The sequence below is a fragment of the Panthera uncia genome (genome assembly GCF_023721935.1).
Source record: "Panthera uncia isolate 11264 chromosome B3 unlocalized genomic scaffold, Puncia_PCG_1.0 HiC_scaffold_1, whole genome shotgun sequence".
Classification (NCBI taxonomy): Eukaryota; Metazoa; Chordata; class Mammalia; order Carnivora; family Felidae; genus Panthera; species Panthera uncia.
In genome coordinates, this window is record NW_026057582.1 from 49,447,916 (window position 1) to 49,472,698 (window position 24,783).

General features: G+C 37.7%; 1 protein-coding gene across 1 annotated transcript in view; it reads left to right on the forward strand.

Moving 5' to 3' along the window:
• The window catches only part of LOC125910311 (Golgi-associated plant pathogenesis-related protein 1-like), a 184,973-nt gene that overhangs the window by 38,214 nt on the left and 121,976 nt on the right, over nucleotides 1-24,783 (forward strand). The gene's annotated exons all lie outside the window — the stretch shown is intronic.

Sequence of the window (24,783 nt, forward strand, 5' to 3'; positions counted from 1 at the left end):
ATGGAAAAAAGACAGTCTCTTTAACAAATGGTGCTGGGAGAACTGGACAGCAACATGCAGAAGGTTGAAATTAGACCACTTTCTCACACCATTCACAAAAATAAACTCAAAATGGATAAAGGACCTGAATGTGAGACAGGAAACCATCAAAACCCTAGAGGAGAAAGCAGGAAGAGACCTCTCTGACCTCAGCCGTAGCAATTTCTTACTTGACATATCCCCAAAGGCAAGGGAATTAAAAGCAAAAATGAACTATTGGGACCTCATGAAGATAAAAAGCTTCTGCACAGCAAAGGAAACAACCAACAAAACTAAAAGGCAACCAACGGAATGGGAAAAGATATTTGCAAATGACATATCGGACAAAGGGCTCGTATCCAAAATCTATAAAGAGCTCACCAAATCCACACCCAAAATACAGGCAGAAAACATGAATAGACACTTCTGAAAAGAAGACATCCAGATGGCCAACAGGCACATGAAAATATGCTCAACGTCGCTCCTTATCAGGGAAATACAAATCAAAACCACACTCAGATATCACCTCACGCCAGTCAGAGTGGCCAAAATGAACAAATCAGGAGACTATAGATGCTAGAGGATGTGGAGAAACGGGAACCCTCTTGCACTGTTGGTGGGAATGCAAATTGGTACAGCCACTCTGGAAAACAGTGTGGAGGTTCCTCAAAAAATTAAAAATAGACCTACCCTATGACCCAGAAATAGCACTGCTAGGAATTTACCCAAGGGATACAGGAGTACGGATGCAGAAGGGCACTTGTACCCCAATGTTTATAGCAGCACTCTCAACAATAGCCAAATTATGGAAAGAGCCTAAATGTCCATCAACTGATGAATGGATAAAGAAATTGTGGTTTATATACACAATGGAGTACTACGTGGCAATGAGAAAGAATGAAATATGGCCCTTTGTAGCAACATGGATGGAACTGGAGAGTGTTATGCTAAGTGAAATAAACCACACAGAGAAAGACAGACACCATATGGTTTCACTCTTAGGTGGATCCTGAGAAACTTAACAGAAACCCATGGGGGAGGGGAAGGGGGGGGAAAAGGAGGTTAGTGTGGGAGAGATCCAAAGCATAAGAGACTCTTGAAAACTGAGAACAAACTGTCAGTTGATGGGGGGTGGGGGGGTGGGGGGGTGGGAGGGTGGGGAGGGTGGGTGATGGGTATTGAGGAGGGCACCTTTTGGGATGAGCACTGGGTGTTGTATGGAAACCAATTTGACAATAAACTTCATATATTGAAAAAAAAATAAACAATTGCTCTGGTTCTACGTAAAAAAAAAAAAAAAAGAGTACAGACAGGGGCGTCTGGGTGGCTCAGTGGATTAAGCATCTGACTTCCGCTCAGGTCATGATTTCACCATTGTGGGTTCGAGCCCCATGTCAGGCTCTGTGCTGACAGCTCAGAGCCTGGAGCCTGCTTCAGATTCTGTGTCTCCCTCTCTCTCTGCTTCTCCCCTGCTTGCTCTCTCTCTCTCTCTCTCTCTCTCTCATAAATAAATAAACATCAAAAAGAAAAGAGTACAGTTATAGTTATGAGCATTGAGCAATGTATGGAATTGTTGAATCATATTGTACACCAGAAATTAACACTTTATGTTAGTTATACTTCAATAAAAAAAAAAAAAACCTGAAAAAGACAAGAGATAACAATTGCTGGCAAGGTTGTGAAGAAAAAGAAAGCTTGTATACTGTTGGGATTGTAAACTGGTACAGCCACTATGGAAAATAGTATGGAGGATTCTCGAAAAATTAAAAAATAGATCTGCCATATGATCCAGCAGTTCTACTGGGAATATCCCCTCTCACAAAATCCCAAAACACTAACTTGATAATCTGCTCCCTCCTCTTCATAGGAGCTTTATTTATAATAGCCAAGACATGGAAACAACTTAAGTGTCCACTGGTGGATGGACGGATAAAGAAGTTGTGGTACATATATACAGAAAGAAGTGACGAAGTCCTGCCATTTTTGACAAAATCAATGGAAAAAGTCATTATGCTAAGTGAAATAAGACAGTGAAAAATATTGTATGATCTCACTTATATGTTGAATCTAAAAACAAAAACAAACTCATAGAAAAAGAGATCAGATTTGTGGTTGGCAGAGGAGGGGGCTGGGGTAGAGGAATTGGAGGAAGGTGGGCAAAGGTACAAACTTCCAGTTATAAGATAAATAAGCACTAGGGATGTAATGTACAACGTGATGACTACAGCTAACATTGCTGTAGGATATACAGGAAAATTGTTAAGAGAGTAAGTCAATAAAATTGGGGAAAAAAACCTAAAAGACAACAAATGCTCAAAGATGTGGAGCAAGTGGAACTCTTGCACACTGTTGGTGGGAATGCAAAATGGGGTAGCCACTAGGGAAAATGGTATTTTGTTTCCTCGATAAATTAAAAATAGAATTACCATATGATCCAGTAATCCCACTTCTGGGTGTTTACCCAGAAGAATTAATGTCTGAATCTAGAAGAGATACCTGCAATCCCATTTTCTTTTTTTTTCTTTTTTTTAATTTACATTTATTTATTTTTGAGAGACAGAATGAGACAGAGCATGAATGGAGGAGGGGCAGAGTGAGGGCACACAGAATCTGAAGCAGGCTCCAGGCTCTGAGCAAGCATTCAGCACAGAGTCTGGTGTGGGGCTCAAACCCATGAACCGTGAGATCATGACCTGAGCTGAAGTCAAACATTTAACTGACTGAGCCACCCAGGCGCCCCTGCAATCCCATGTTCATTGCAGCACTATTTACAATAGCCAATATGTGGAAACAACCTAAATGTCCATTGAAGGATGTATATACATATGATGGAATACCATTCAGTCTTCAAAAAATGGAAATTCTGAAAAATACAATTACATGGGTAAAATTTGAGGACATTATAAACCAATCACAGAGATTTTTTTTCCCTTCATGCTGAGGAGAATAAAGACATGAGGTGCCTGGGTGGCTGAGTCTGTTGAGGTCTGGCTCTTGATTTCAGCTCAGGTCATGATCTCACAGTTTGTGGGTTCAAGACCCACACTGGGCTCTGCACTGACAGCATGGAAACTGGCTGGGATTCTCTCTCTCTCCCTCTCTCTGCCCCTTCCCTGCTCGACCACTCTTTCTCTCTCTCAAAATAACTAAATACACATTAAAAAAAAAAAAAGACATGGATGTCAAGCAACTATCTTATGCCAGTGAATAAAAATCACATGTTAATGGTAGAGCACTTGGGGGCGATAGTTGCTTGAAGAAAGTAGACCCTGAGCTGTTATAGGGTCCTAGAACAGAACCAGATAATCATGCCCTTTTCTGAAATTTAATATTAGAGTTAATCCTACTATGTTAGCAATAATAACAAAATTATCTGCCTTATAGTACTTTCATTGTATTACAATTGCAGAGTATGTATTGTCCTTTTAAACAACCTTAACTCTGTTTTTTAGAATATGGCCGATGCATACCTACATGTAAGTTAATTGTGATTGCATTTACCTCCACTACACTGTGAGTTTCTTTGGGGCCAGGAGTATGTCATATTGTCTCTGTTGCAACATATTGCTAAGAACATGATCAATTGAACTGGAAAATCAGGAGCAATAGGAAATAAGGATAACAAAATGTCCTTGAAAGTAGAAAAATGGAGGATATAAGCCATGTAATTCAGTAGGCAAATGTTCCTCTCAGTGAACAGCAAAAAGATACAGCTTTCAGAGCAGGAGCTTTTAGGGATACATGGGTGGCTTGGTTGGGCAATTGACTTTGGCTCAGATCATGACCTCACGGTTCTTGAGTTCAAGCTCCACATTGGGCTCACTGCTGTCTGCCTGTCAGCACAGAGACCACTTCAGATCCTCTGTCCCCCTCTCCCTGCCCCTCTCCCACTTGCACTCTCTCAAAAATAAACATTAAAAAAAAAAAAAAAGCAGGAGTGTCTCCCCTGTCTTGCCCAGACCCTGAAAGCAGACCTTTTCCTTTCACTAAAGTAGTTTTATGAAAGAAGTCATCCTATCCCTTTTATTTATATAAATACAAAGGTAGAATGAGATCAAGGACAGTTCGCTATGTCGAGTATTTATTAATATCTATTGGTTGTATACAGAAATTAGTTTCAGTTTTCATGAAAGAAACTATTACGGAAGAGGCAACTTAAGCCCAGTAGTATGCTGGTACATGTTTAATGACCAGCTTTCTGGAAGCAAAAAAGGAAAACAATCCTATTCCCCCACCAAAAAACAAAGAAAGAAGAAGTCATGACTGGTAGGGTTTGCCAGATTCTATGGTGTAAATGCTGTTTTCATGGATAATAATCATGCTACAAACTATTTTACCAATGGTTCATAACCCCCCCCCCCCCAGATTTAACAATCTCCTTTCACCAGCAGGCAGAGGCTGCCATAGTGAGCCTTTCTTTCTTCAAGGAGAATTGTGCTTCAAGCTCGTGCTCCCTATAAATTTCTATTGTAAAAAATAAATCTGCTTTTAAAGAACTTAATTTTAAACGGTATTTCTTAAAATCATTTACTGTGCTCCTTCATATCTACAAATAGTCCCCTCCTTGATTAACTGACTGGCAATGTTTAGATAACTATTCTTTGAGTTGAAGAACCCAGGTGCAATTCCAGATTTGATCAGTTCATCCAGGCGATATGAAAAATAAAGGCAGAAGGAAATGGTGGATAAAATTAAATGTCCTTATAACCTGCAATCCATTAACAAATACTTGAGGCAGTCAGATTATAACATTTCTCTAGGAACTTGTAACTGTCTTAATGCTTTGCTAGAGGGAAAACAACTTTAGCTTGACGATAGCTAGACCTCCAGTATCCTGTGAGTCTCTTTGGTATATGAAAATCCTTTTGGAAACTTCCCCTTGCCTTTACCTTCCCCAACTCCCAAGTATATAATCAGTCACTCCTCACAACCCCTGTGTAGCTCTTTCTGCCCACAGGTCCTGTGTCCAAGCTTTAACAAAACCCCATTTTTGCCCCAAAGACAGCTCAAGGATTCTTTCTGTGGGCTTGAAACTCCAAACATTTTCCACATCACAAAGAACCCACAACAAAGCCAAGAAACAAGCCCCTGTATGTTGTGTTCTCTCAGAGACCTTTGCTATTTCAGAGACGGAAGACATGAATGTTCCTGAACCAGCTAAACTTCGAGTTAAGCAGTAAGAGCTCCCATTTATTTAAATCACAGGATAGGTATTCTGGAGAAATTTAATTAGTCTTTGCTGTTTGCACATCATTTATAGTACTCTTGATCCTAAGTCATTTTTACATTGAAACCAACCGGAGGTATGTGTTTGTTTCATACACAGGGTGTGGTCCTCATGCCGTAAGTAACACATGTAAATCAAAGTTCTAAGTCAAACCCTGGCAACTCTTTACTTTTTCATTTTTTTAATGTGTATTTATTTTCGAAAGAGAAAGACAGCATGTGGCAGGGAGAGAGGGAGACACAATTCAAAGCAGGCTCCAGGCTGTAAGCTGTCAGCACAGAGACCAATGCAGAGCTCAAACCCATGAGCCATGAGATCATGACCTGAGCATAAGTTGGATGTTTAACCAACTGAGCCACCCAGGCTTCCTGCAACTGTGTTTTCACACCTTAATGCAAGTGATCCATAAACTAGTATCCAAGGAAACTAATAAAGAAAAACAATCACCCCCAAATAGTGTTAAGTGTAGCAAATAACCAATACAATGAGTCTTTATTATTTTTAATGTTTGCCTGAAGGGCAAACATTATATATATGTACATTATATATACATGTATATATACATATATACATTTACATGTATAAATACAACTTATGCTATAAAGAAATAATCGCAACATAATTACACTAGCTAAGAGCACAGTACTTTCAGTTTGCAAGGCACTAGCACAAATATTTTATTTTGTTTGTCAAAATAGTTCTCTAAGATGGATAGGGAAGAAGTGACCTCCCCAAGTAGAGAATATATTATATACTTATATTGCAATTTATGTGAGGGTTTTATTTATTTATTTATTTATTTATTTATTTTAATGTTTATTTATTTTTGAGACAGAGAGAGACAGAGTATGAACGGGGGAGGGGCAGAGAAAGAGGGAGACACAGAATCGGAAGCAGGCTCCAGGCTCTGAGCCATCAGCCCAGAGCCCGACGCGGGGCTCGAACTCACGGACCGCGAGATCGTGACCCAGGCTGAAGTCGGACGCTTAACCGACTGAGCCACCCAGGCACCTCTTATGTGAGGGTTTTAAACAGGAATGTTTCTGGAAGAAAAATCCTGGAAGTGATGGACTTCACGCCATTTTTAAGAATGGAAAGACAGTGAACAAGAATTTATATTCGAAATTGATTTATCTTATTATTATTCTGTGCAGAAAACCAGCCATGAAGGGTCTACCCATCCAAAGAAAGGATAGAATGAAAGGAGGAGGAGGAGAAAAGAAGTATCTTTCAGCAGAAATGATATAAGGAAGGAAGAAGGGAAAAGGGGAGGGAAGGAGGCAAGGGGGTAGGAAATCACACATCAAAATTAAATAAATGTTTATATACAAGGACAAGGACAAGGATGTAGCTAATGTTGTAATTATCACCCTGTTCCCTTGAAATTTGTACTCCCATATCTCATTAGCAAAATTCTTTTGTGAGCCTCACTTGGAGAGGGAAGTAAAAAGTGTTGGTCCATTTAACAAATATGTATTGAGCCCCTAGACTAGGTCCTGAACAGTCTCACTTACAGACCTCTCAGGGAAAATTTATATGGTATTCCACTTAGTTTCTACTAGAACAAGCAGCTAAATACATTAGGAAACACGGTGTCTATCAGCTGCAATACCTTACAGGTGCATTCATTTAGGTGGGGTCCCAACAAGGGCTTTTTAGAAGGTAATGTGCATGGAATTTTGGCCCAGTTTCAACTGATAAGTTACAGCGTCAACATTGTGTATTATTAGTCAGTGTTCTCCAGAGAAACATAACCAGTAGGAAGATACTTTATATGAGAGAGAGTGAGCTTTGTTATGAGGAATCTATTTACTATGAGCAGGAGGACATCCAGGAAAGCCACTGGTCTAATTCAGTCTGAATCTGAAGATCTGAGAATCAGGGAAGCCACCGGTGTAAATCTCAGTTTAAGAGCTGAAGAAGTTGAAGTCAGATGTCCCAGTTCAATTAGTAAGGCAGTAAAAAGGTGGGAGGGGGCAAATTCCTCCTTCCTATACCTTTTGTTATATATTTAGGCCCTCACTGGATTGGGTACGATTTGCCAACACTGTGGAGGGTAGTGTACTTTATACTGAGTCCACTGATGCAAATGCTAATTTCATTCTAGAACTCCCTCACAAACATACCCAGAAATAATGTTTAATCGGGCACCCAGTGGTTAGTCAAGGCATAAAATGATCACACACCGCATGACAGCTTCTGAACCAAGGTATAAGCTAGTCTAAACTCTTCACTGTAAAGTGGACAACACATTTATTCTACTATATTTCAAGGTGCCAATATCCTTGAAACTCAATACCTTAGATATCACAGGCAAATAAATCATGATTTCTGGGACCGCCAATACTGATTCTGACAGTTCTTGATGACCATACATGTCTGCATACATTCAGAAATATCCCCTATAGACTTCCATCATAATAAATAAAATTTCTTTAAAGTTTGTTTTTTGCTTTGTTCCTCTCCTGAAACTTTCAATCTTCTAAGAACACAGTGAGCGCACTCACTAGTTATTTGTTCAACAAAAATTGAATCTAATTGGCACGTAAAGTTTATCTGGATTCATTATATCATAAGACTTGATGTTTTTATTCATGCTGTGTATGTGTGGGAGACACAGACTATTTATGATTAACTAAGCTTGCATTTGATTCTTGTTAAATTTAGATATTCAAGTAAGCATTAACATTTTAGTTTTCCCTTCTAAAAGTTTGATTGAAATTTTAGCATTTAAATTTTTTCTTTTCAACGTTTATTTATTATTGAGAGATAGAAAGAAACAGAGCATGAGCATGGGAGGGGCTGACACAGAATCCGAAACAGGCTCCAGGCTCTGAGCTGTCAGCACAGAGCCTGATACGGAGCTTGAACCCACCAACCGGGAGATCACGACCTGAGCCAAAGTTGGACATTCAACCGACTGAGCCACCCAGGCACCCTGAAATTTTAGCATTTTAATCCTAAATTGTGTTCATGGAAGCCTTGAAAATAAATAGTCAGAATATTCTAGTTCAGTTATAGAATTTTCAGGTACTCTATTTGGAAGAAAGTTCACAGGTCATTCATTCCATCTATATCAGGGCATGATAGGGATTTTTATGTAATATTCTTTGTATAGTGGAATTGCTTACGCCTCAGAAACTTTGTTTAAAATTCACTCATCTAATAACTGTCAGAAATGTCTTCCATTAAATGTGAAAACTTTATAGTTTAGAGTCTATAGTATAGACTCACAGATTTTTTACAATTTACAGAGAGGAAAGGAAGTTTTACACAAAATCTGTCAATAAGAGAACACTGTACATAATTGATAGCAATGGAATATATTCAATATATATTATATACTGCTATGGACCTTAGCTACTCTGATAACTTTATTTCCCATTTTTCGGTACCATATATCTTTATAATCAGTTTCATATTTACTCACAACTGAATATTTTTAATTCTTTTAATGTTTATTTATTTATGAGAGAGACAGAACACAAGCAGGGGAAGGGCAGAGAGACAGGGAGACACTGAATTGGAAGCAGATTCCAGGCTCTGAGCTGTCAGAGCCCAATGCAGGGCTTTAACTCACAAACCATGAGATCATGACCTGAGCCAAAGTTGGACGCTTAACCAACTGAGCCACCCAGGCGCTCCACAACTCAACATTTTTTAAAGGATCAGAGCAGAGTTGTGAGGATAAATGGGTTGCTCAACAGCTATTAATAAAAGATCTGTTTTTAAGTGAACACTGTCATTTGCTTCACAGTTCCATTAATATTACAATGTTTTAAAATAAATATAAATACTAATTTTGAAGTATTTTTTTAATATAAAGGATTTCCCCCATGAAATAAGGAAAAACAACAATCCCAATTATTTGGCAATTTCAAGTGTCTTTTGAGTTTTCCTAAGAAATCTACAATTCCAACTGGAAAGAAGTATCATGCTTCTAGAAAAATAAAACAATGTGTGCACTTTATGAAACAGCATGCTTGTGAAAGATTCTTCAAAAGCATCCGTTATCTTCCTCTGGCATATGCATAAAAAACATTCTAGACATTTTTAAAAATTTTTCAATTTCCAGGAATATGCCAAGATAAGTGAAAATATTTCTGTTTGTATCCATGAAATGCATATTCATGCTATCCTGGCAGCACAATCTGTGATTAACTTTGCAAATGGAGAAGAATATAAGGATTTGCACAATAACGTAATGAGTAGTTTGATGGGAATGATTTATGAACAGATTCTCCTCTCATTTTTCAAAGGTAACTTTTCTTTACAAGGAAAGATTTTGATGCATTACCTATTTAGTTGTCTCACTTTTGAAAGGTGTGTGGATAAGTGTAAATCATCCGAACATTCAGCATGTAACATTGCACCATAATCAGTAACTTAGTCTTTGATATCTTTTAGGTCTTACAGTGCCATGTTAGATGGCAGACACCAACGTCAAAAATAACTCCTGCCACACCTCTATTACAAAGCATAAAAAAGGAAAGTGTCCAAGCTAAAAGGCCAGTCGCTGCTTTGAACGCATTACACCACAATCAGTGCTTATGAGGTGAAGGGGAAAGAGTTACATTATTTTGGCCGGTACGTTTCCTTCATCAGGGTCACAGCATGCTTTCTGCAGTCATGAACCACAAAAGCGGCAAGAATACACAAGGAGAAAATCTTTATTAAATTGTCAGGAATCTCAGCGCTAGAGTCTGGCTGTCATTGTTTTATGGCTAAAATTCCCTTTTCTACTTGCAGCTAGAGGTAAGTGCTCTGTAAACCAAGGAGAGAGAGAGAGGAATGATGAATCCCACTTGCTAGAGCTATTAGTCTTGAAATGCTTCCCACCACTGCTCCAAAAAGATCTAAAAAATGCAGCCAAAGATAAGAAATTTCAGCTATTAGTCTTTGATTCCATGCAAGAGGTTTCATGGCTTGAATTAAAAGGATCTTGTCTGCAGGCCAAACACCACGTTTCAGAATATCAAATGGCATGAGCCTAATTTTCATTTTTTTATGGATGTGTGAAGTATCTTTATGGGATTCCCATCACTTAATTCAGGAAGAGAGTTCATCTATGGCTAAAGATTTAAATATTTTACTTTCATTATAGCATCTACATAGGGCTGACAGGAAATTTTGCAAAAGCATTGCTGGTGTCCATCAAATACTAGACATGCATGCATAAGAATATTTTGCAGAGGCCCCAAGAGATTGGGTTTTAGCTAAAATCAGCCTGTCAGTGTTAGTCTTTCTGTAGGTCTCACTTGGTTCTTTATGAGAAAAATGGAACAATATAAGTTGACTGTCTCTAATTCTATAGAATGGAAAATATGATGTGTGTGTGTGTGTGGGGTGTGTGTGTAATACATATACATAGGTATATACAAATTGACCCACTTTTATCCTTTGGGACTTTAGGATTTGTTTTTAATTTTCATTTTGAAATCTTATTTATTAGTCATTCCTTCCCACTACAATGTAAAAAGATATTTAAGTTGTCTCATAAGCTATTACTACTCTATTTAATTGTGTAATTTAGAAAAAAAACATGTCCCCTTCTCCTGGGAACACTGCTTGCTAAGAGGAATTCAGGTTAAATTTCAGTCTTTAGCTGCTCCCTCCGGCAGGTCCCTTTGTGTGGTGTCCAAACTGCACAACTGTACATGACAAGCTGGTTGTCAGTGAGGTGGGAACAAGGAAGTAGAAAAAGAGAAAAGAATTTAATAAGAGAATTGGAGCATGGTCAAGAAGGTGAGTTTTACTGCACTACTAAGCCTTATCTACTTGAACAGAGGCTGATTCTGAACTCTAGAAGAAGGAAAGAGCAGTCATCAGTAGACATGATATTAACTAACGTACATTTTTAGAGATAAAAGTAAGACTGTCAGCCCTTAGCATCCCAGGATACATGGTAATTGCTTCTTCCTTGTGGTCACTCTAGACTTTGATGAAAGAATCCTGGGCAATATTATGGGAGATGTTCAGAAAATGCTATCTTGAGATTTTCTAGATTAAACACTCAACTGCTCTCTGTTCAGAGATACAATCCCAACTTGACATGAAAAATGTGTAGTTTCTGGTATTTTTGAGACATTTCTCTCTCTGAAAATTTTATAATGTGTGTATTTCATACAAAATATTTTCAGTCAACTACTACCAAAGACTTTCATATAGTCACATTATTCTCTCTCTCCTAGGTGCATATCTGTTTAACCTGGAGGCTGAAGAAACAGAGGTAAAGAAATTTCAATAGCTTGCCCAGGATCACACAGATAGAAATGATGAAGCTCCAATTTGAATCAGGAAATCTGTATCTAGCAGGGTTAGAAGATACTGTCCATGATTTCACTGAACCTCAAATCCCCACATGCCTCTGGGCAGCTCAAACAGCACCGGAAATCAGATATCCAACATATATACAGGTATTACAGGTGGCAAAAGGCATCTATGAACACCTGTCATTACCACATGGAATCAAACTCCAAAGCCTGTGTGAGCTAGTGTGTATGTGTATATGTGTGTGTGTGTGTGTGTGTGTGTGTGTAGTGTGTGTGTATATATATATATATATATATATACACACACACACATATATATGTATACGTGTATATATATGTATACCTGTATATGCATATATATGTGTGTGTGTGTATGTATGTGTTACATACACACACACACACATATGTAAATAAATACAGAACACACAAGCACAGAAAGGGTCAGCCTATAAGATTGCCTGTAGGGAGTATAGGCATACCTGAAAAATATCGTGGGTTTGGTTCCAGACCACCACAGTAAAGCAAATATTACAATGAAGTGAGTCAAATGAATAATAAGGTTTCCCGGTACATATAAAAGTTATGTTTACACTGTACTGGAGTCTATTAAGTGTGCAATAACATTATGTCTAAATATATATATATATATATATATATATATATATATATACCTTAATTAAAAAGTACTTTATTGCTAACAAATGCTAACCATCATCAGAGTTTTACTGAGGCATAATCTCAGATCACAGATCACCATAACAAATATAGTAATGAAAAAGTTTGAAATTGTGGGAGTTACCAAAATGTAATGGAGACAAGGTAAGCAAATACTATTGGGAAAATGGCACAGATAGACTTGCCTGATGCAAGGTAGCCACAAACCATCAATTTGTACAAACCACAATATCTGTGGAGTGCAATAAAGCAAAGTGCGATAAAACGAGGTACATCTGTGTATGGAATATTCCAGAGAACATTATAGGGCTTTTCTTGAAGTGCAATTATAGCGTATTTTGGAAATGCCAAGCATTTTATGTATTTCTCAAGAAAACTCTAAAATCCTTATTTGATTTATCAAATGCAGACAACGCTCCAGCCTAGTTGATGAGTCCTTTCTATTTCTATGTCAAAAACCCAGTAGTCCATAGGGAGTTTCAAACTGCTTAGAAAGCAATAAAAGTTACCGGTTTCTCCACAAAGCTGTGCCAGCATGGAGCTGCTTAGTTTCGACTCAGGCTAGAAAATAAATGAAGCACTTGCTGTTTTAGTCTTGTTGTCTGTTACTCAAAAAATACAGTTGTGAATTACCGAGTATCTAACAAGGCTTAGAGAAAGAGATCTGTTTGCAGTGAATCACCTGTTATTGGTTTTTTACCTATAGCAAGCAGAAAATATGCTTGTTTTCTTTCTTTATGGGTACCAATATCTCTTTAATCACTGTGTGGTATAACTCAACAACTTCAAGCCTACTGTTTTCATTATCACCAAATAAACTCTGGTGCAGCATATTAATCCAATCACGAGACATTTCTCTGTAGCTGAAGAATGCCATCGCCATTGCATTTAGTGTTCCATTTTATGAGAGGTATAAAAGACTAAGTAAATATAAAAAGAGTATATCAAAATACTTTAAAGCTATTATTTAATTTTCATTCCAGAATTTCCAGTCTATTTCTAGTTTTTCAGATACCCTGCCATCTATTTTAAAATCATACATGAAAAGAATACAAGTTTAGAGAGAAAACTCTAGATATAAGCTGCTGATCCACTTGATTATACAAGATAAAGCAAACTAACTGCAAGAAGTTGTTGTTCTAGTAACTTTATTATCAAAATCATAAAGGTAATATGCTTTTAACATCAAGATATCTTGACCTCATTTATTCTTTCTATACTCTTCTCTCACCCACACCCATTCTGTATGTCTCTTGTCTAATATCCTGCATAGTTATCGGCTAAGTGTGACTGATGCTCAGTTCTTTCAAGAGTTCTCTTCTTTCTCTGCCCCTCCCCTGTTTGCTCTCTCTCAAATAAATAAATAAACATTTAAGGGAGGGGGGAAGCCAGGGTGGCTCAGTCAGTTAGGCCTCTGACTGTTGATTTCGGTTCATGTCACTATCTCCCAGGCTGTGAGATAGAGCCCCACAGAGGGCTCTGTGCTGTCAGCTTGGGATTCTCTCTCTTCTATGCCCCTTTCGTGCTAGCTCTCTCTCAAAATAAATAAATAAACATTAAGAAATAGTTCTCTAGTACTTGAAGACTGGAAACTTGCGATTTTTTCCCCTTAATTAACTACTAGATTTACAGTTTTAAAAATCTATTCTAATGGTATGCTAAAAATCATAGATCAACTGCTTTTTATAAAATAGTTTAATAGGCTTGAAATTAAGACATATTTGACAGTTTCTAGATACCATTTTACATGTCAGATGATTAAACCTAAACCCTAGCATAAGGATGGCAATCATCATGACTTCAGGAACTGGTGAAGTAAATTAAGGTTAAGTATCCATGCTATTCTGGTACAAATAAAATTTTAATTTTTTTTTTACATTTATTCAATTTTGAGAGACAGAAGGAGACAGAGCACAAGTGGGGGAGGGACAGAAAGAGAGGGAGACACAGAATCCAAAGCAGGCTCCAGGCTCTGAGCTGTCAGCACAGAGCCCAACGTGGGGCTCAAACTCACAAACCGCAAGATCATGACCTGAGCCGAAGTCGGACGCTTAACCGACTGAGCCACCCAGGCGCCCCTGGTACAAATAAAATTTTAGATAAAATATCTAAAAAGAACAAAGGACTAGGGATTAAAAGTCTTAGATCTAGACATCTATTATTAAACAGGTGGGAGACTTTGGGCAAAGAATTTACTCACATATCTCATTTTCCTTATTCATAAGGCGAAACTCAGGCTACACATCTATAAAATGACTCTCAATTCCAAAATTTATTGATTTATGAGTTTCTAAAGTTTATAAATCTTTGTTTCACTTAGGTAAAGATTTTGTCCATAGTTTAATTGAATACTTTATACAAGCTCTCACTGTATGATTGACTACATGGTGGTTATATAGAAACAAAATGTTGCCTTATAATGGCCCATCTAACCTATTTTCTTTTCTTTTAATTTTTTAAGCTTATTTATTTTGAGAGAGAGAGAGAGAGAGAGTGGGTGGGAGAGGGGCAGAGGGAGAGAGAGAGGGAGGGGGGAGAGGGAGAGGGAGAGGGAGAGGGAGAGAGAGAGAGAGAGAGGGAGAGAGAGAGGGAGAGAGGGAGAGAGGGAGAGAGGGAGAGAGAGAGAGGGAGAGAGGGAGAGGGAGAGGGAGAGAGGGAGAGAGGGAGAGAGAAAATATCTCAAGCAGGCTCCACACTGTCAGTGCAAAGCCCAATGCGGAGCTTGAACTCACAAACCATAAGATCATGACCTGAGCAGAAACCAAGCATTGGACGCTTAGTTGACTAAGCCACCCAGGTGCCCCCTATCTGCTTATTTTAATTCATTTGCTCATCAAAGCTAATAGAAGAATCCAATGATCAATATCCTTTATAGCTAGGATGATGAGTGTATTTATAGAGGAAAAACTTCTCATTCATTCACCTGAGTTGAGTTGCAATTAAATAAATTATACTGTTTAGCAGGATCATGTTTTAAAAATTCCTGACATAAGTTTATTCTGGACCCATGGAATCAGAATCCTTCACGGAGATTATAGTTTAGAGAAAAAAAATTATCAGACAAATAATTAAAACTGACAATTGCGATAAAAGAAAACAGAGAAGTATTTGATTTCTAATACAAGTTTTAGAGAGATAATGAGAGATTGAACTTTGAGCAGAGATCTGAAGCAAGAGTCCAAGTTAACTAAGGCAATGCATACAGGGCAGAGAAAAGGAGACTAATGGAACAGCTTTTGCAAAGCTAATTCCTGAAGCTATAGGAAATATGGTACACTTAAACAATGAACATATACAAACATTGCTGGAGAAATTTACACAAGTTTGTGACCACAACAAGATAAGGTGTGAGTATTAACATAGAGCCTCATATGACATGTAAGTAGTTTTGTTTTCAATTTCAAGAGCAATAGAAAACTATTTAAAAAAACATTTAGAGAAGGGGCACCTGGATGGCTCAGTCAGTTGGGTGTCTGACTTCAGCTCAGGTCATGATCTCACAGCTTGTGAGTTTGAGCCCTGTGTCAGGCTCTGTGCTGACAGCTCAGAGCCTGGAGCCTGCTTCGGATTCTGTGTCTCTATCTCTCTCTCTCTCCCCTCCTCCACTCATGCTCTGCCTCTCTCTGTCTCAAAAATAAATAAACTTTAAAAAATATTTAGAGAAGAAGATAGATTCACTTTTGGAACATGTTACATGTAAGTTATGATTAAGATTTTCAAGTAAAGTGGTCAGGTGGAAACTAGAAACTGCTGATTTCTTAAAATTAAGGTATAATTGACATAGAATTTTATATTCATTTCAGGGCTACAGCATACTATATATTGCAGAATGATTATTACAGTAAGTCTAGTCAACATCCATCATCACACATGGTTAAAAAATTTTTAAACACTTATTTACTTTGAGAGAGAATGTGTGCACATGAGGTAGGGAGGAGCAGAGAGAGAGAGAGGGGGAGAGAGAGCCCCAGGCAAACTCCACACTCAACATGGAGCCAGATGTGGTCCTTGATCTCATGATTGTGAGATCATGATCTGAGTCAAAATCAAGAGTTGGATGCTCAACGGACTGAGCCACCCAGGCACCCCTAAATTTTTTCTTGTGATGTGAACTTTTAAGATTTATTCTCTTAGCAACCTTTAAGTATACAGTACGGTATTACTAACTATAGTCACATGCTTTACATTGTATCTTCATGACTTATTTTACAACTGGAAGTTTGTGCCTTTTGACCACCTTTAATCCATTTCTCTCACCACCTGCCTTTTGCCTCTGACACAACCAATCTAATCTGTTCTCTGTATCTATGAGTTCAGGTTTTTTATACTGTTTTTCAGATTCTATATATAAGATATTATGGTATTCCTTTTTCTCTGACTTATTTCATTTAGCATAATGCTCTCAAGCTTCATCCATGTTGTTCCAAAAGCAAGATTTTCTTCTGTTTTATGCCTCAATGACATTCCATTGTGCATGGTGTGTATGTATACACATGTCATATTTTCTTTATCCATTGATGGATACTTAGGTTATTTCCATGTCTTGAATAATTGTGAATAATGTTGCAATAAACATAAGGACTCTTCTATTTTTAATTTTTTTTCAGGAGCCATCACACTTGTCTATAGTGACTGCACCAATTTGAATTCCCAAGAGTACACAAGGATGGTCTTTTCTCTGTATCCCCGTCAACATTTGCTATTTCTTGCCTTTTTGATACTAGCCATTCTAAGCGATTTGAGGTGAGATACCTCATTGTAGTTTCACTTTGTATTTCCCTGATAATTAGTGGTGTTGAACATCTTTACATATACCTGTTGGTCATCTGTGTATGTCTTTTGGGAAAATGTTTATTCTATTTTTAATGGGATTTTTGTTTGTTTTGTTATTAATTTGTATGAGTTATTTATATATTTTGGATATTAATCCCTTATCAAATTTGGAAATGTTTTACCCATTTTGTCTACCTCAACCCCCTACCTCAGACAACCACCATTCTGTTCTGTACTTAAGAGTTTAGGTTTTGTTTTTGTTTTTTTTAAGATTCCACATGTAAGTGAGATCATATGGTCTTTGTCTTTCTGTGACTTATTTCACTTAGTGTAATGCCCTCAGGGTCCATCCATATTGTTCCGAATGGCAAGATTTCTTTTCTTATGGATGAAAGAAATTGATGATCTGAATGAGAAAAACATTCTTAATCTCTTTTTAAAAAGAGGGCATAGAGCATATTCCTAATTTATATGTTATGCACTTATGCCCAAAAGGAAAAGAACAAGATTTTAACTTTTTTGGAAAAAAAATGCAAAAGCTTATACATTCAGAAAAACATAGACATCTCTTTAAATATTATTTCTTGGGCAAGATCTTATCAAGCAAACTGATAAGAAAAACAGACTTTTAAAAGTTACTGTTGTGCTGTATAGGATAGAATGATTTCTCTTGTCTAGGTGTCTAAAAAGATTCCCCTTCAACCAATAATATTTGCAAGGGCAAAATTAACAGAAAATGAAATATAGTTACACAATTTACACACCTCGTTATATTGAACACAGCATATAGCTTAATCTATTGATGTAGAATTGAATAATCTCAATTTATAACTTTATTGTAACTGTTTTTAAAATTTTTTTAATGTTTATTTATTTTTGAGAGAGAGAGAGAGCATGAGTTGGGGAGGGTCAGAGAGAAAGGGAGGCCCAGAATCTGAAGCAGGCTCCAGGTTCTGAGCTGTTAGCACCGAGCCTGACTTGGGGCTCGAACCTATGAACCATGAGATCATGACCTAAGCCAAAGCCTGAGACTTAACCAACTGAGCCACCCAGGTGCCCCCAATTGTAACTATTTTTATGACACAGATTAGGGTCTGTTTTTCTGTACTGGTCAGGAAAAGAAACTTGTTTTTCTGAGAATTATTTTTGTTGACAGTTTTAAACAACTGTCAAAAAAAAAAAAAAAAGAGACATGAACTGTTACAAATGTAATATAAAATATACAATTCCCTGCTTCTACCACATATAGGTCTACAGTTCTGAGGAGAGGACTTATCTGGTCATTTGTAGAAATGATCCAGACACCAAGGCATGCATGGTATCATCTTGGAAAACTGTAGTATGAGAAAGAATAAGTAACAACCTCCCATTTCTCTGTCCAGGCTGCTGGGAGAGGGACCAGGCAAATTGTCCTCTCTGGCTTCTCTCCTGGGCTAGCTTCCAGATGAACTCAGTGATCATAGAGATGTCAGCAAGAGAGTTGAGGGCAGTATGAGAGAGGAACCTGGGCGCTTCTTCCTAGCTTCCGCCCAAGTCTGGGCAGTAGCTGCAAACCTTCAGGGCTGTAGCTCCTCCCAGACAGCCAGTCCTCAATGACTTCTGCTCAATGGGCTCTGCCAACACTATTTCCTCCCTTGCTTTTTCAGCGTCAGGCATGGTAATATCTCAACATCCTTTGCTCTTGCCTGTACTTCTGTACACAAACTTTTCCATAAAGTCTCTTCATCTGAACCCTCGGAAGTTAATTCTGTGTGGTACTGAAACAAATCAATCTGTTTTTCTCTTCACCATCACGGATGACTAACGTGACCTGAGTCTCCTCACCTCCTCCTATAGGTCTCTGACACCAACACAGATTACAACTCCACGTGGGCTCCTGGGCTTCCGGCCACTGCAGCGGCTGCGTTAGGTACATGGTCTGGAGTCAAAGTCACAGAAACTGAAAAGTTGCTATCCTTGATTCCGGAGATTTCGAGCATTTGCGGCTCATGTGACATGAATCTGAGCTTTCTCCTTTGTGTCATGCTTAATTGCAGATTGAAGAAAGATTGCTCTGGGGGTAGAAATAATTTCAGCAAGATTTCTTGGGTAGAGAAGTATTACAATTTACCTACTCTTACTGAGGCTTCACTATTCCAGCTGTTAGGGCAAAGAAAGCTTGAGTCTGTAAATTAAATATGAAACAGGGTCTTGTTTGTTAAAATCCAATGAATTCTGTAAGGGGAAACGATAGACAGAATAATAGTCTTTTAGTAACTTTCCTAGGGAGAGAGGGCAAAAAGCAGCTTGATACTGTCATTTATAAGTAGACGTATATATCTGGTCTTCATCTGCTCCTGGCACAGAGCTCCTGATAGCCTTAGAATTTCCTAAGTGAGGAGAGCAATAAAGGTGTCTTTTGTTACTCATGACAAGCCCCTTTCATCTACACCCAGTTATGTTAATCAGGGGACTTTTGGAAAGCTCCTAAGATGGAGAGCTAGTTGCCGGGGAAGCCAACTGTAACTGACGGGTGGAATTTTCTTCCCACTCCCAGAACTCTTAGGAGGGGAGAGGCTGGAGGTTCAGTCACCAATAGCCAATGATTCAATCAATCATGCATACATAATGACAGCTTCATACATAACCCTGAGCTATGGCTTAGAGAGCTTCCTGGTTGGTGAACACAGGGAGGTACTGGGAGGGTAGAATATGTGGAGGGAACTTGGAAGTCCTGTGCCCCTTCCCACACATCTTTGTCCTATGCGTCTCCTCCATCTAGCTTCCTTGAATAATATACATTTTCTGTAATTATTTTTTTATCTCTCTAGATTTATTGAGGTATAATTGACATATAAAAGTTGCATATAAAGTGTACACCATGATTTGATATGTATATCCTCCGTGACATGATTACTACCATCGGGTTAATTAACATATCCATCACCTCATGTAATTATTACTTCTGTATGTGTGTGTCGAGAATACTTAAGACCTACTGTCTTAGCAAATGTCAAGTATACAATGCAGTATTGTAAACTATAGTCACCATGTTGTACATTAGATCCTAAGAAGTTCTTCACCTTAAAACTGAAGGCTTGAGTTCTATCCTTTTATAATAAATCCGTAATCTAGTAAGTAAAATGTTTTCCTGAGTTCTAGGAGCTGCTCTAGCAAACGAGTAAGTTTAAGGAGGGTGTTGTGGGAATTTCTGATTTATTGTTTATTCATTTTATTTGAAGTTTATTGGTTATTTTTAGGGAGAGAGGGAGAGAGAGGCGTGTGTGACAGGGGGATGGGGCTAAAAGAGAATACCAACCAGGCTGGGACAGTCAACCAACTGAGCCACCTAGCCACCCCACAGGAACCTCTGATTTATAGCCTGTTGCTCAGATGTACAGGTGCCAACCTGGACTCGTGATTGGTGTCTGAAGTGGATGGAGGGGGAGACAGTCTGTAGGAATGACCGGTTACCCTGTGTGATCTGATGCTATCTCCAGATACATAGTGTCAGAATTGAGTTCAACTGTAGGACACCTTGCTGGTATCACAGAATTAGGTAGTATGAGGAACCCCAAGCACATTTGGTGGCCAGGATGGCAGAAGTAAAGTGGAGTTACAGCACTGAGAGTAGAGGAGAGACACCTTTGTTTTTCTTTTAGACAGGGTCTTTCCTTTTCTACAAAATTGTGGATAGACAGGCATGGTGCCACTCAAGAGAGAGAAAACTGGGTACAAGATGTACCCGACTCAGATGGGGACAAACCTCATTAAGATATTGTTCTGTAGGAGGTCCTAATTATGTGTTTTATAAGAGCAAGCAGTGTTATCTTAACCATAAAGACTGACTGTCCATATGTTTATCTATAACAAGCACTGAAGAGTCTTATATATTTGGGATGTGAAAACATTTAAAAAGAGAGAGGTTGTTGAGAGTGATTAAATGTGCCCTATCAGATAAAAACTCCGCATAGATAATTAAATAAGTAATGACAAGTGATGCCAACCCTCACATTTCAGGGTGGATGAAACATCCTTAAAAAACTTTCCAGAGCCCTACAAGACCAAGTTCAATTTCCCTCCTACATGTCAGCATTTTACGCAAAGCTGCACTCGACACCAACACGCATTACCTGATCATTTGCATGTCCCCACAAGATGACAGAAGCCATTACAGCATTATATGCCCAGTACTTAGCACATAACCGAAAGGACAGTAAAAATAAATTAAATATTTTTTAAATAATTAGGAGACAGTACCAGTACTATTTTTTTCCAATATTTTCTTGCTAGGGAATTGGAAAAACTACCTCGCTAACAAAAATGCCTTTATTCTAGACTCATTCATTTCTTCTTTGAAAGTGTTTAAGGGTTCTGCATTGCCTACAAAATAAAGGCCAAACTCTTCAACTCGATATCGTTCTTGATTGGATGCCATCTTATTTCCTGCCATTGTGTACTATGCATCCAAGAGTTCAACCACACTGAATTTATATAGAACTTCTCTACCTTGCATTTGAAAATGTTGCTTCTATATAAGATTTCCTATCTTTACCTTTTCCTCAAATTCCTACTGATCTGTCTAGGTCCAGTTCAAATTCCCTTCGCTGTGAATACCTCAGCCCAGACAGATTTCGCTTATTTTCTCCCATAGAGCTTTTATCTTTGGGCAAAATAGTTGTCCAAGAAGTTGAACCTAGTGGGTAATCCAAAGGACACTCTGTTTCATAGTCACTGTCCCTCAAAATCCTACTGTTACCAAAGTGTTGGCTGGCTAGATGCTCTGCTTCTATTCCTGGGGGGTCTATACCCTTCCCTCTGATTACATTTACGATACATACTACCACATAGTATTCTTAAGGAAATAAAGAAAGAAGTGAAGAGGAAGGAAGGAAGGAGCAGTAAAGATAACCAAATATAATTATATTTTATATGTTTACCTCTTATTGAAAGTGACATCCAGTTTTTAAATGAAATGAATACAAAATTTAAACTAAGAAAAAAAGTAAGCAAATTGAGTTCACCCATTTCTCCTATGCCCTCCTCCCTGCCTCTGGCAACTATGAATCTGTTCTCTGTATCTATGATCTTGGTTTGTTTTTGTTGTTGTTTAGACTGCATATATAAGAGAAATTGTATGGTATTTATCTTTCTCTGATTTATTTCACTATCTTTTAATTCTATCTTTTATCTATCTTATTCTATGTTTGTAATAGTAACCTAAGTTCCTCACTTACTACATCTATTTAGTTCCCTTGTTAAGTGAACTTTGATATTACTTGTTTGGCTAGAAAGATGTTCCTTTAAGTGAAAAATCTTAAGATTTTCTCTTCTATATTCCTTATCTGTAAAACAAGAATTGGACTAAGTAATCTTTAATTTATCTTGCTGCTAAGATTCTCTGAATTGTACTTATACTTTGGCCAGAGTGGTTAAATAGGTGGGGAATTGAATTCAAGAAGGGTAAAGAAAGAAATAGGTATTGATCTGAATCTTAAAAGATGGACAGATTTTTAACAGGGGAAGTTAGAAATCAAGCCCATTCTGGGTGGGAAGAACAGTGGAAGCAAACTGCATGGAAGTAGAATAGTAGACAGATTTATAAATAAGAATTAGCCTCATTAAAGCCTGGGAAATCTTTCTCTGTCTCTCTAGGTGTCTGATATAGGGGGTCTACAAACCACACGGAGTGATATTGAGCATGAGGCAGGGGTGGGAAGCTGAGTAAGTCATTACAGAATTCAGTACATTAAGGGAGCTCAGCAGCTCACAGCAGCAATAATCTCAACTCCTCTGAGAATCTCCTTTTCTTCCCCCCCATTCCTTTCCCGTGATTTAAACATTGGCTTATTATTTTAGCCTTGTTATTCTAAGTAGTTTATTATTCTTGATGAATAGTGAATTATTCTAATGGTGCTTATTATTCTGTTCATTACAACTTGAGGCTGATTAGGAGTGAATAGCTGCTAAGGAGCTGTTCCAATAGCGAAATTAGATTCCTACATTTTTATGGTGCTTATTTTTCAGTGTTAGTAATCGTCTTGGTAGTTTCCATCACTTAACCATCTCTCTCTGCTTTAAACTACAAAGATGTAGTCCAGTGATTCCAAAACAAAGAACTGTCTTTATGGAGTAACAAGAATCCTATTTCAAATGACTTGTCATTTAACGGGGTGTTTTCAAACTTTCAAAAACTCTCTCACAAACATGCTTCTTTTCTAATCAATAGAATATGGCAAAGATAATGCAATGATACAGCGTTGCTTACCTTATGATACATATAAATAAGGCTTTGTCTTAGTAGCATGCACTAAGGAGACTACAAACATCAGCTCATGCCCACGGGGTTCCAACTATTTATAATCTTCCCTTTCTGCCTGCCTGTCCTCTGAACTTCTGACTTGCTTAGTCAGTCCCTTATTATACATAATATGTACATAATATATGTACATACATATACATGTATGTCCTACTGCTTTCCTGGCTGAGCCCTAATACCATTTTCACCCCATGTTATTGCTATTACAGCATTTGCATTCATTATTTTATTTTATTTTATTTCATTTGCTTTCTGTTTTAGATGAATCATTGACTTTCTAGTTTTCTGTATGGATTAATTCAACAATTTAAAATGTTGATCTTGGGGTGCCTGGCCAGTTCAGCTGGAAGAGCATGAGACTCTTAATCTTGGGGTCATAAATTCGAGACCCATGTTGGATGTAGAGATTATTTAAAAAATAAATAAAATGTTGTTATATATTATGTCCTATGGAATTAAGTGATTGGACTGTGATTAGACACATAAAATAGAAGGTATTACTTTATGTCATTAATACATGCTGCTTACAGACATCACTAGGAAATGGAAGAAGGAAATCGTAGGAAGGACAACATATAATGATTATTCTTTAAATTATTTTTCAATTTACCTATTATATTAAGAAACAAAGTTCCATGCCACTAATAATGCCACATAACTGATTTTTCTGGTTTTTAGGTCCCAGGCTTGTTCATTTTCTCTTAATCATAATGGAAAGAAAGCATTGGCTTTACTTCACCCCTTTATGTATGGAACCTCCATACTAATGTAACACAGGCTTCTGATGATGCTGTTCATTTTTTTCATTTGAGTTCTCTCACAGATTCCTTCTCACTTACATAATTTGGGCTTTTGTAGTATGTCTGTCACCATAGGGTTTCAGCTCACTGTTGATCTAAGTAAGCCTTAGATCCCCCTACTTTCCCTTTTCTGGAACTCTTTTCATTGTTGTTTTGCTTAACTACAAATAGTAATTTTCTTTTCCAGAGAAGGATTGTGCATACTAGATTTGTTGAATCCCTGTGTGTTTAAAAAAATAGGTCTTTATATTTGATGGACACAACTTTCAATTTGCTGTTTGGCTAAATATAATAATTTTTTTAATTGTATCTTTTATTTTTTAAAATTTACATCCAAGTTAGTTAGCATATAGTGCAACAGTGACTTCAGGAGTAGATTCCTTAGTGTCCCTTCCCATTTAGCTCATTCCCCCCTCCCACAACCCCTCTAGTAACCCTCACTTGGTTCTCCATATTTATGAGTCTCTTCTGTTTTGTCCCCCTCCCTGTTTCTATATTATTTTTGTTTCCCTTCCCTTATGTTCATCTGTTTTGTCTCTTAAAGTCTTCATATGAGTGAAGTCATATGATTTTTGTCTTTCTCTAATTTTCACTTAGCATAATACCCTCCAGTTCCATCCCCATAGTTGCAAATGACAAGATTTCATTCTTTTTGATTGCCGAGTAATACTCCATTGTATGTATGTATATGTACACATACATACATACATACATACATAC